Raw genomic sequence first — 11,540 nt, forward strand, 5'->3', positions numbered from 1 at the left:
GTCTTGGAATGCCAGCCTTCTACATCTCCCCCCCCACTCCCCCCCAAAAAAAAAAGAAATATTTACAATACCAGTAAGAACTCCACAGAATTTACAATATTTACTATACCAGAAAGAACTCCAAAGAATGATGATATTAATACTAAGTATATAAATCGTCTGGTACAAAATAATAAAGCATCAATACAGTTAATATTTATAAAGTTAATATTTAATCTTTTGACTAAGAGAATTTTTGTGCTGAAAAATGGTCTGGTATGAGCTTGAAAATAAATATCTGAGCAAAAATGGTATATTTCAGCACATGATATATAATGTAGCAGAAACAGTTGCAATCCCAGGCTAATCAGGACGTGAACCCAGTGGACTGCAGGCTGAAGCTGCCATCCTTCTGCAGATCACCATCCTCCTTTAGGGTAGGGAGGGAAGAAAGTATAATAGAATATATATATATATATATATATATATATAAAAGAAACGGTCTTTCCTTAGGCAGTCATGGCCAGAAAACACAAACACACACACACACACACACACACACACACACACACACACACACACACACACACACACACACACACACACACTTGAATGACAAATACTCTCGTCATACATATCTTAAAAAAATGGAATGACAAACAAACATACGGATAGACTGACAAACATCATAAGCAAAAACAATGTCCCCAGACTCACTCTCTCTCTCTCTCTCTCTCTCTCTCTCTCTCCTACTTCACTCTTTGCAACCAACAGCACTCCCTCATGAACAAGTAGTAGTCTAGGCTACTAGGAAACGGGATAGCCATTGTCTTAAGTAGTCTAGGGGTGATAGTCTACTTGTGTCTGTCTGTCTGTCTGTCTAATCCTGGGGACATATTCAAAGACTTCAAGTTTAAGTTCTGTTTGGGAGTCTATCTATCTGTTTGTCTATTTTATTTATATACTTATCTACCAATCTGTCTATCTATCGCTATCTACAGTATCTATCTATCAATCTGTCTGTCTGTGTGTCTCTCTATCTGTCTTTTTTTCAGTCTGTCTGTCTATCTTTCCATTTGTTTATCCGTATTTATATATGTATGTATGTATGTATCAGTCCATCTATATGTCTGTCTATGTATAGCTGGACTCCATAAACCCTGAAAAGTTGGCCACAAGCATCGCCTCCATGTCAGCCTGTCCACTGCCATCAGGCTGCCCTCTTTCCAACGCACACCACCCTCACTCATATACCTTTACCCCATCCCTCCACCTCATCCTCGGTCTTCTCCTCCCCCTCCCATCTCACATACACTCTCCTAGTCAGTCTCTCATCCTCCATTCTCTCCATCCTGTCTCTCCATATCATCTTCGGTCTTCCCCTCTCCCTGTCCCCCTCACCTCATTCACAGCTTTCCTTGTACCCAGATTTTCGGCTTATTTCACGCAGTTCAGTGACAAAATAAGGTAACACCATGGTTATACATCAGTCCACAGCAATTCTTCGTGACTAGCATCATATTGTTTCACCTTAACTTATCCCAGATTTTTTTTAAATTTTGCGGCTACTTTCCCATAGTTCAGTAGCAAATAAGATAATATTGCTGCTATACATCAGTAAAATCTGGACGAGGTAATGTGAAAGATGGTATGGTGCCAGTCACCAGAAAAGTGCTGAGAAAATAATGTAGAGTCACAGCATTATCTTATCCTGCCTCTGAGCTATGTGAACTAGACCGATAAAGGACGAAAATTGGACCAAGGTAAGGTTTAAAGATTGTAATTATGGTGCTAGTCACGAAGAAATGCTGTGGAAATATTGTAGGTCCATAGTATTCTCTTCTTCCACTGAGAGGCGTGAAATTAGCTGAAAAAGGCCGAAAATCTTTGGCAAATTAAAACAAAGAGATTATATACTAGTTTTCCTCTGTGTCGTGCCCTACACTCCTACATAAACCCTTGGTATACTTCGCACTCAGTCTCGCTGAGCACGATGAACGGCTGCCTCTAATTTGTAGTTAGTTGCGTTTAACAGTAGCGAAGAGTGTGGAGACAAGCCCAGAGGGGACCCACAACCTCGTAGGTTAGGACAACAAGATAGTAAGAATCCCTTTCTGCCCCAGACTCCCTCCCGGACTACCAAAAATAACTATTCCACACACTAAGGTTGTAAAACAGAGAGACGGTTTTTGTTTTAATCTTAACAATTGTGTACCGAATATTTACATTACTTTAACAAACTGGTTATAGAACTTTGTTACTTTAATACCAATTTGGCAAACTACTTTGGCACAAGGGAAATCTCAACCACTTATTTACGACTTGACAGCAACTCAGTTACTTTTTTTTTTTTTTTTTTTTTTTTTAATGTGTCCGACTCTTAACTTCATAATTTTGTACAACTTAGAAGCAACTTAGCCACATGACTAGGTAACCCATTCGTTGAGAATTAAATGTTCACTTAAACACTACAGAGTCTTACTCTAAAGGTAATTCTAGTACTTAACCACGGCCAGGGACATATGGGTCAAAATAATATTGTTTTTTTCTCAGTAATGACTGCCGGTACTTTACATCGCACTAACGGCACTTATTCACCTTGCGTTACACTCTCGCAGAACTGTTCTTCAAAGACTTCAACTCACCAGAAGCGCGATGCCCATGGTCGAGACTGTATTCTTCCCCGTCTGTCCAAGCTGGACACAAGGTAATTTCTGTTTGGCTGCCAAACTCTTTCTGACTGCATCGCCCTTATGAACATGCTTATATACACCTTCATACGGATCACTGAGTCATCGATGCACCTCTAGACTACATCATTTCCTGTCCCATGAGACTGCTCTCACTCATTGGCACGCGACCAGTGCTATCTTTGTATCCTCGCAGATGACAATTGTTCAAACCGACTCCTCCAGTACATTTACCTTTGCACCCTGACCCGATATTATTGTATTCCTGCTCCTCAAGGACTGTATATAAACTCTACACTGGGTGTTTCTTGCCTGTTACTTAATCATGCTCCGTCTTTCACCATTTCCTCATTCTCTTCACCTATTCTAACATTTCATCTCCTTCCTCTGCAAGTCTTTCAAGCCCTCCCTGTTTTCTAGCTCCCTCTGCCTGGCCCCACGCCTGCTGTGCATGCGCCATAATCTCAGAGCGATGCTTACGCTGGAGTGTTTTATACGCTGCCTTCGTGAGCTTACGACGTTGCCTGTCCTGTTTCACTTCCGTCTTGTTTTTTACTTCTCTTTCCTCCATCTTCCTCCTCTCCCCCTCTACTCCCATTCGGCCCTAGCTCTGTCTGAAAGGGCCACGTGGATTGAAGGTGCAGATGACGTCAGGAGCAGCGGTATTCAGGTCGGCGGCAAGTACTTGATTGTTGCCGGGCCGACATCTAACCATGTCCAAAATAACCATCTCTCCATCTTGAATGCTGAGTTGCAAGAATGTGTCAACTCTGGCATATGATGGCAGTCTCGAAGAAGTGCGATGGAAAGGATGCCAAGACCTGGTACTGTCTTTCTTCATGACTGAGCTACGTGAAATAAACCACAAAAGGATGAAAATCTTGGATAAGTTAAGGTCAAATAAAAATAGTGAATTAGAAATTTATTGGAACATCCCAACTGATAACAGTCATGAAGAAATACTTTGAAAAGGATGCCTAAATGTTGCGTGGCCATTTTCTGCAATCAGCCTATGTGAAATAAACAGCAAAAATATGAAAATGTGGGCTAAGTTACGATGAAGGAACTATAGAAATTTATAAAAACATTCCAGCTGCAACCGTAGTGCATATAGTTGGCATGCTTCCACCTGGTAAAGATATGTAACCCCTTACCAGCTTGACTTTGGTCAGATATAGTCAGATGCGAGTGTAGCGTTTTAGTTATGGGAATATTTTACTAGAGGCTACACCAAGGCAAATGGTAAGGATAGATAAACACAAATGTGCTGGGAAGAAACAGACAGGGGAGCAATTATTGGCTTGGAACAATACAGAGTTGCTGCATGATTTCAAAATAGTACAAGGTCATTACATTACAGCATGTGTGGATCAGTTACATGGATAAAATAGTTACAGACTACATATATGAGTAATGAATTTAGTGAGAAGTGGGAATGCTGGGTTGATGTGTTTATGTGTATTGTATATGTAAAGTTGTACCACGTGGCCAGATTTTACCAGGAGAGACGGAGAGCAAGGAGGTAGTAGCCGAGGTGAAGTTGAGAGTAGAAAGAAGGCTGGAGCTAGGTCGCCCACTCGGTTTTAAGCCCGCTAATGAGGTGGGCGGAGCACCGGTAAGCCTAGGTCGCCTGAATATTCAAATTTGATTGGTTTAGGTACCACTACAGGTGAGGAGGGAAGAGAAATTGAATTCTATTGGTAGCGGCACAATAGCGATGCTGATTCCGAGAACGAGGTGTGGAAAAAGCCATGAGGGAAGGAAACCATGTGTGTATGGTGAAATGAGGGATAAACCATGAGGGAAGGAAACCAAGCGTGTAGATGAAATGCGAGGTACCATACTTTGTGGTGTAATATACGCCACACGAGGATAAATTTGATTAGTAATCAAGGAATCATTTCCACCTCGCTACTAACACACAGAATTCTGCGCACCATGACTTAACATTCAAATTGTGAGAATGTCCCGGTTCTGTGAGATGAAAACCGACTACAATGCTTTAGATAAACACACAACTCTTTATTATTGAACACAGTGACAAATATTAACACTGTGAAAGCAGTCCACTTCCCCCAGATAAAATATACATAACCGTCCCTCATCTGTTTATGTGTCCGATTTCGGGTGTAGGCTTACCAGCTCATTCACTGAGGCCGAGCAGTTGTACCTACTTTACCTCCCTATCCCTCCAGAAAAGTGTGGCGGACTGCAGAAGGAGGGCAGCTTCAGCCTGCAATCCACCAGGTTTACGTCCAGAAAAGCACGGGGTTGTAACTGCTACTACTACTACTACTACTATTAGTACTACTTCTAATACTACCTGTACTACTACCACTGGGTACACACACACACACACACACACACACACACACACACACACATACTAGCAAGCATTAACATATACTGCGTCAGTTCATAACATACTATGCAGTGGTTCAGATTAACACGCAGTCAGTAAGCATTAGCACTGGGGTTTCCATATGGAGAGAGGGGGGAGTGATTTGTCACCTGAGGGGAAATTTGGACATCCCAGGAGGTAATAAACAGATAAAGGCAAAATTATCAAAGTAGCCTTTCTGATGTGTTGTTGGGAATAGTTTTGATGTATTTTTGACCAAGTGCTTTTTGGCTTTTACTTTGTACTTAAGATAAGGTCAGGATTTTGGTCCTTGGAATAATATCACGCCACACAGAAATACACAATCTCCAAAATATCCCCGTAGCTTTGTAAAAAAAAATCTACAAAAATATCTCAAAGATTTGTAAAAGTCTCCAAAATATCCCCCAAACTTTCGAAACATCTCCACAACACCGTTAGATTTCTTACCGATGCAACATATAAATTACTGAAAAGCAGAGGCAAATGCACTCCAGAATTTAGAGTTACACTCTTTTGGTAGTCCAGGGAGAGGGGGCCAATGATCAGTCGTGCTATACTAGTCAGCTGCAGCCGTACTTGACAAGTTTAGTGTAAAAGATCTATTATGAAGTTGGTTGCAGCAATCGCCTAACCATTACAGTGTCTCATCTCATAGTATACGGCTCAGTCTGCTGGTGTGTGCGTGGGTGTGGAAGTTGGAGCAACAAATGACTAACGATGCAGTAAAGACACATACAGATGGAGGAAGTCCGACAGTGTGAAACTGGAACGTTATGTATGGACCACCCTGGGTATATCTACCTAGAAAAGGAAGGTCAAAGAGTTCCAGTTGGTGACAAGGATATGAAGCGAAGAATAGGATGGGATGGAACACGTGAACAGCAAAGAGGTCAGAGTGAAGAATGATGGGAGAGGCTCTCGTATTTCAGAGAGAGAGAGAGAGAGCCACTGTCCCTTCTCCCAATTACCAAATTATTTTGATTGCGCTAAAGAACTGCCTCATTGTAAGACACTAATTCTTTCCATTTTATATCTTAAGAACTTGGCTGTATTTTTTTTTTTTTTTACTTTTAAAATTTTCAGTCTACTTTTCTACTTCCTCAAGGTACGATTTTCTCAATTGTCCAGTAAGATATGAACGAACATTCATACATTATATGTATAAAATAAAGGAGAGTGTTCGTATGTTTGTTAACTATAAACTCGGCTCCCTTAGGGTCTACCACCACATATGATACATATTCTGAATCAGCATGATCCAGGGAGTGTTTTGGTATATAATTTATTAGGATTAATTGTATGTTGAAAAGTTAAAACTAAGTACATTGGGCGAAGGCCCAATCAGCCGTCAGCAGGAGCTAGCTGAAAAAGTCCGCCTGGAGAGCGGACCTTTTCGGCTAATATATACAGTATACAGGTATATATATATATATATATATATATATATATATATATATATATATATATATATATATATATATATATATATATATATATATATATATATATATATATATATATATAATTATTCAGTTTATTGAGAGGAGATTCAGTCACGGGATACTGACACTGTAAATACTGTCACCGTTTATCCTTTCATACTTCAGGTATATGAGCCTGTGTGTGTATGTGTGTGTGTGTGTGTGTGTGTGTGTGTGTGTGTTTCAGTGCTTCTTTCATCAATTCATGCATTATATATTCCTTGTTTGCCCCATGAGGAGCGTAGGGGCCCGGGGCTAGGCTACTCAGGCTCGACATCTAATGCGAAGGTGACCAGCCTCACTTGCCCTTGAGTGGCACTTATGTGAAAACAAACCCCAACCAACCCTCGGATGTTATCCTTTGTGCGCCCAGTCTGTTTACAGCGCCTTAACCCAGCAGGTCACCAGGTGTCATCTGGTTATATGGTTGCCACCCAGCGTAGTAAATGATTTCCCGTCTTCTGGCAAACCATTGGGTACGACATTAGTGCAGAGTCACCTGAACGGCAATTCAACATCGAGTGAGTGGATGGTGGACGTCCCCCTTTACCTCCCAATTTTCTTATGCTCAAAATAAATTCGTTTTTAAAATGTCTATTGACAGGTTCCACCGGTGAAATGAGTCGACTTTTAGCCTTTTCATGAATTCGTTCCGATGAATATTTGTCGATATTTTTTTCCTTCGCTCTCTTTGATCGAATGTTTTTATAAGTGCAGTTTGGGTATTTTTTCGGCATCATTTTTCAGAATGCTAATGAATGTTTTACCTCCTGAGAGTTTGTCTGTTTTTTTCTTGAATTTCGTTCGACCTGATCTTTTAATTTTTGGGAATGTGTGTTTACTTCGTCCATACCACGTTGAATACACCGCTTCCCGTTCGATCAGCGAAGTTAAGCAACGTTGGGTCTGGTTAGTACTTGGATGGGTGACCGCCTAGGAACACCAGATGCTGTTGGCATCCCTACGTCAAGTGGGGTTGGTGGAGGATTAGTGCCCCTCCCTGTAAAATAATTAACTCTAAGCCCTTGGCCACCCCGTTTGGGATATATGGTGTCTGGCAATGAATGAATGAATGTGTTTACTTCATCAGTCTGATTCTCTCTCTCTCTCTCTTTCTCAAACTTCCACTGACAAGTCTGTGTTTTCTCTTATTTTCATATTTTTTAGCCTACGTTCATTTCTCTTTTTTTCCTCCCTTTCCCCCTTTCTAAATGTAGACTCAGCCATTTTTTTTTTCACTTTTCCTGTTTCATGTTCACTATTCTCCTTCTCTTTTACTTTATTGCTGAGAGTGTAGGAAAGGGCACTGTAAAACCGAGTGAATCGGTGTATGTATGCTTTACTTTATGTTAATCAGTTTATACACGTACATGTGTGCATGTATCTATAAGTGCATCTATGTCTGTCCCTTAATTATACCTCCACCCACCTATGGTGGAGGCATTAACTGACTGGTCTGTCCGTGTGTGAGTGCGAGGGTGAGTGTGTGCCTGGGTCCGTGAGTCCGTAACTCTTTTCTGGGGACGATACTTCCTGAACTCATCGACGGATTTCCACCAAACTTTTGTCAGTGATGCAGTATGAGCAGATGCTGAATTGATTAGGTCAACTATGTCAATGGGTCAAAGGTCAAAGTCATATGGGATCGACGGTTCATCTTTAGCCTCATTTCAACCCACCTAAACCGTCATGGAGGCTGTATGGCGAGTCCGTGCGCAAGGCTTGGCGGAGGCACACGCTTGGGGTTGACAGCTCTGAGCCCGAGTTCTCGGTGTTTCATTTTGTAAGCTTTGCCACATATGCGGCAAAGCTTATTGTTTTGGTAAGTATGGCTATCATTATTATTTGCACTTTTTTTCTTAGATATTCATGATATTATACAGGAAGGTAGGGTAGAGTGGGTTAAAAGGCCCATGTGAGGTAAAAGGCCCCCCCCTTGTTCCTCCTCTATTATCTACTTATTCATCCTAGTCAGCTGATCAAGGGATCAACACCATCTGGTGGCATTTCCCTACACTAACAAATCAGTAGCAGATGACGGGGAAGGAAGCAGCATGTGTTTTTCTCCTTTGACCACATTTCATGTAAGTATAGGGATATGTTTGTGATATCTTGTGCATATGCTTTGCATGCAATATTAACAATGTGGGTATAGATAGAGAGGTTAGGAACGTAAGATTGCTTTGCAGTGCAATTCACAATTGAATATAGTGCTGTTTAGTTGTGGTGTTTCATTTACACCAATATGGCGTTTGGGGTAAAAGGCCTACTGTGTTGTGGATCAAAAAGCCCACTAGGGGGCTTTTTACCCCACGTGGGGGCTTTTTAACCCTCATTAGTATTGGGTGTTTATAATTACTTGCTTTATTGGTTTTACTATACTATGTTCCGTATTACAGATTATTGTATGATAACTTATATGTCTATTTTCTTCAGCTTAATTAAATAAACTATAGTTTTTTTTTTTTTTTTTTTTTGTGCTTCAGGTAAGAGATGCCACGTGTATACCAAAGGAAGACAAACCGTGCTTCGTATGGGACCAGAGTTCTACAGGATGCGTTGCAAGCAATTCGGGATGGAACACCACTAAAAACTGTTTCCAAAAATTATGGCATCCCTTGCAATACTCTTAGACGACATCGGGATGGGAAAGTCAAGAATCCTGGGGCAGCACTGCTAGGTCGTTTCAGACCAGACTTTGATGAAAATCTTGAGGCTATGTTAGTTTCTCATATCCTTGCAATGGAAAAGGCTCTGTTTGGCCTCACACCTATTGATGTACGGCGGCTTGCTTTTGATTTTGCTGAAAAAATGAAGATCGACCATCGATTTTGTAAGACTTCAAAGATGGCAGGAAAAGATTGGCTAGCAGGATTTCTCCAAAGAAATCCAACACTATCAATCAGGAAACCAGAGGCTACTAGTATGGCATGAGCGGTAGGATTTAATTGTCCTCAGGTTCACCAATTCTTCAAAGTTTATCGTGATGAATTATCGAAGGGTAACTACAGTCCAAGACAGGTGTGGAGTATGGATGAGACAGGTATAAAGAATGTGCAGAATCCATGTAACATTGTGGCAACAAAAGGAGCAAAATCAATTGGACGTATAACTAGTGCTGAACGTGGACAGACAACATCCGTTCTTTGTGCAGTTAATGCAGCTGGAGCATATATTCCCCCAATGTTTGTATTTGCCCGTAAAAGGATGACACCACTTTTAATGACTGGTTGCCCACCTGGAACTATTTCAAGATGCACTGCTAATGGATGGTCTGATGATGATTGTTTCTTACAATGGCTGCAACATTTTGTTACCCATGCAAAACCAACTCAAGATGACAGGCACATTATAATTCTAGATGGGCACCACAGTCACAAAACTCTAGCTGCCATTGACTTTGCAAGAGAAAATGGCATAGGTTTGATAACTCTGCCGCCTCACTGTACTCACAAGATGCAGCCTCTTGATGTATCATATTTCAAGTCATTAAAGGCTGCCTACAACAGAGCAGCAGACAACTGGATGCTTGCAAATGCTGGCAAGCGCATTTCCCAATTTAATGTGGCAGAAATATTTGGCACTGCATACATGAAGACAGCCACTATTGACAAGGCCATTAATGGTTTTAGAGCAACAGGCATCAGGCCATTTAATGATGATGTGTTTACAGATGAGGACTTCGTAGCAGCACAGTTAACAGAAGAACCACCACCCACTGCTGCTAGCAAGGACAAGAATAACAACAATGATCCTCCAAATGAGAATCAAGATGTGGAAGACATTCCTACTAGCAGTAACATTGGTGATGTATCACTTAATGATCCCTGCGATTCCAACACACAAGAGCCTCAAGCTGGAACGTCCAAAGACGGTGAAGCCAGGAGGTTACTTACTTGTCTTTGTAGCCCCCCCAAACCAAGTGAGAAGCGAGCTAGGAAAAGGAAAACACAGAATTCTGAGGTCATAACATCATCACCTTACAAAAAACAACTGCTTGATAAGAATGCAACTTCTAAAACCTCAGCTAAAGGAAAAGCACCAAAGAAAAGGAAGAAAATTCCAAGCCCAGTTTCTTCTGATGATGAAGAATGGCCTTGCTTAGTATATGGAGCACCTTATGGTAGCAGCAGACCCTCTGAAAAGTGGGTGCGGTGTAATTCATGCAAGAAGTGGTCACATGAAGACTGCACACCTGGCTTTGATTGGTATGTTTGTTACAACTGTGAATCTGACGAAGATTGATAATGTTAAGTTATTATGTTGATTATATAAAGTCCTAGCAGAGATTTAGAAATACAATTTTCCTTAATTACATGGTTTTTATAAAACGGAAACTACAATTCAGTTTGCTCATTTATTTGGTATCAGTAAGTAATTGAAAAATATTTTAAGAGAAGGCCATTTATTTGTTATTAAGTAGGCTCAGTATTTGAAAAATATTTGTAGAGAGTAAGGATCAGTTCGGATGCAACAAAGAATGTTTCTCCAAGGCTCATACAAAATCATTTTCTTTCACATAGAGAAGGTTTTTGCTTTCATACTGTTTAGAAGAAACTAAGAGCTTTAATTTTATTTCAAAATGAATGATTTTCTAATTGTTTGGGCACTAAATATTATCTTCTACGTCTCACAACAAAATTGATATAGAAATTCAGTATATAAAGTATTGTTTTATTGATACCTAATATAATTCCTAGTATAGGGTAAAAAGCCCACCCCCTGGGCCTTTTACCCCTGGCCTGGGGTAAAAGGCCCTTTTCTTTTTTCCATTGTAATACACAATTGCACCCCTACAAAATAGTAATAGATGAATAAAAATCTCAGCAATGGTAGTCCATTAACTAAGGTTTCTAGCAAAACCGGTGTCAGATGAATAGCTCAAATAGCTTAAATGCAGCAGGCCTTTTGCTTTAAGGGGGGCTTTATACCCCACCCTACCCCTAGGATAACCCAAGTTCTTGTACCAAGTATATATGACCTTTTGAAGGTCATATACTGTACTGC

General features: G+C 40.6%; 1 non-coding gene across 1 annotated transcript; it reads left to right on the forward strand.

The window, feature by feature from the left end:
• Positions 1–7,372: 7,372 nt before the first annotated feature.
• Positions 7,373–7,491, forward strand: LOC145393119 (5S ribosomal RNA). Its single transcript, XR_013896136.1, has one exon. It is a non-coding gene; the product is annotated as a 5S ribosomal RNA (ribosomal RNA).
• The last annotated feature ends 4,049 nt before the right edge of the window (positions 7,492–11,540 follow it).

Source organism: Coenobita brevimanus, chromosome 23, assembly GCF_032717465.1.
Source record: "Coenobita brevimanus isolate Jiangsu-jjx chromosome 23, ASM3271746v2, whole genome shotgun sequence".
NCBI lineage: Eukaryota > Metazoa > Arthropoda > Malacostraca > Decapoda > Coenobitidae > Coenobita > Coenobita brevimanus.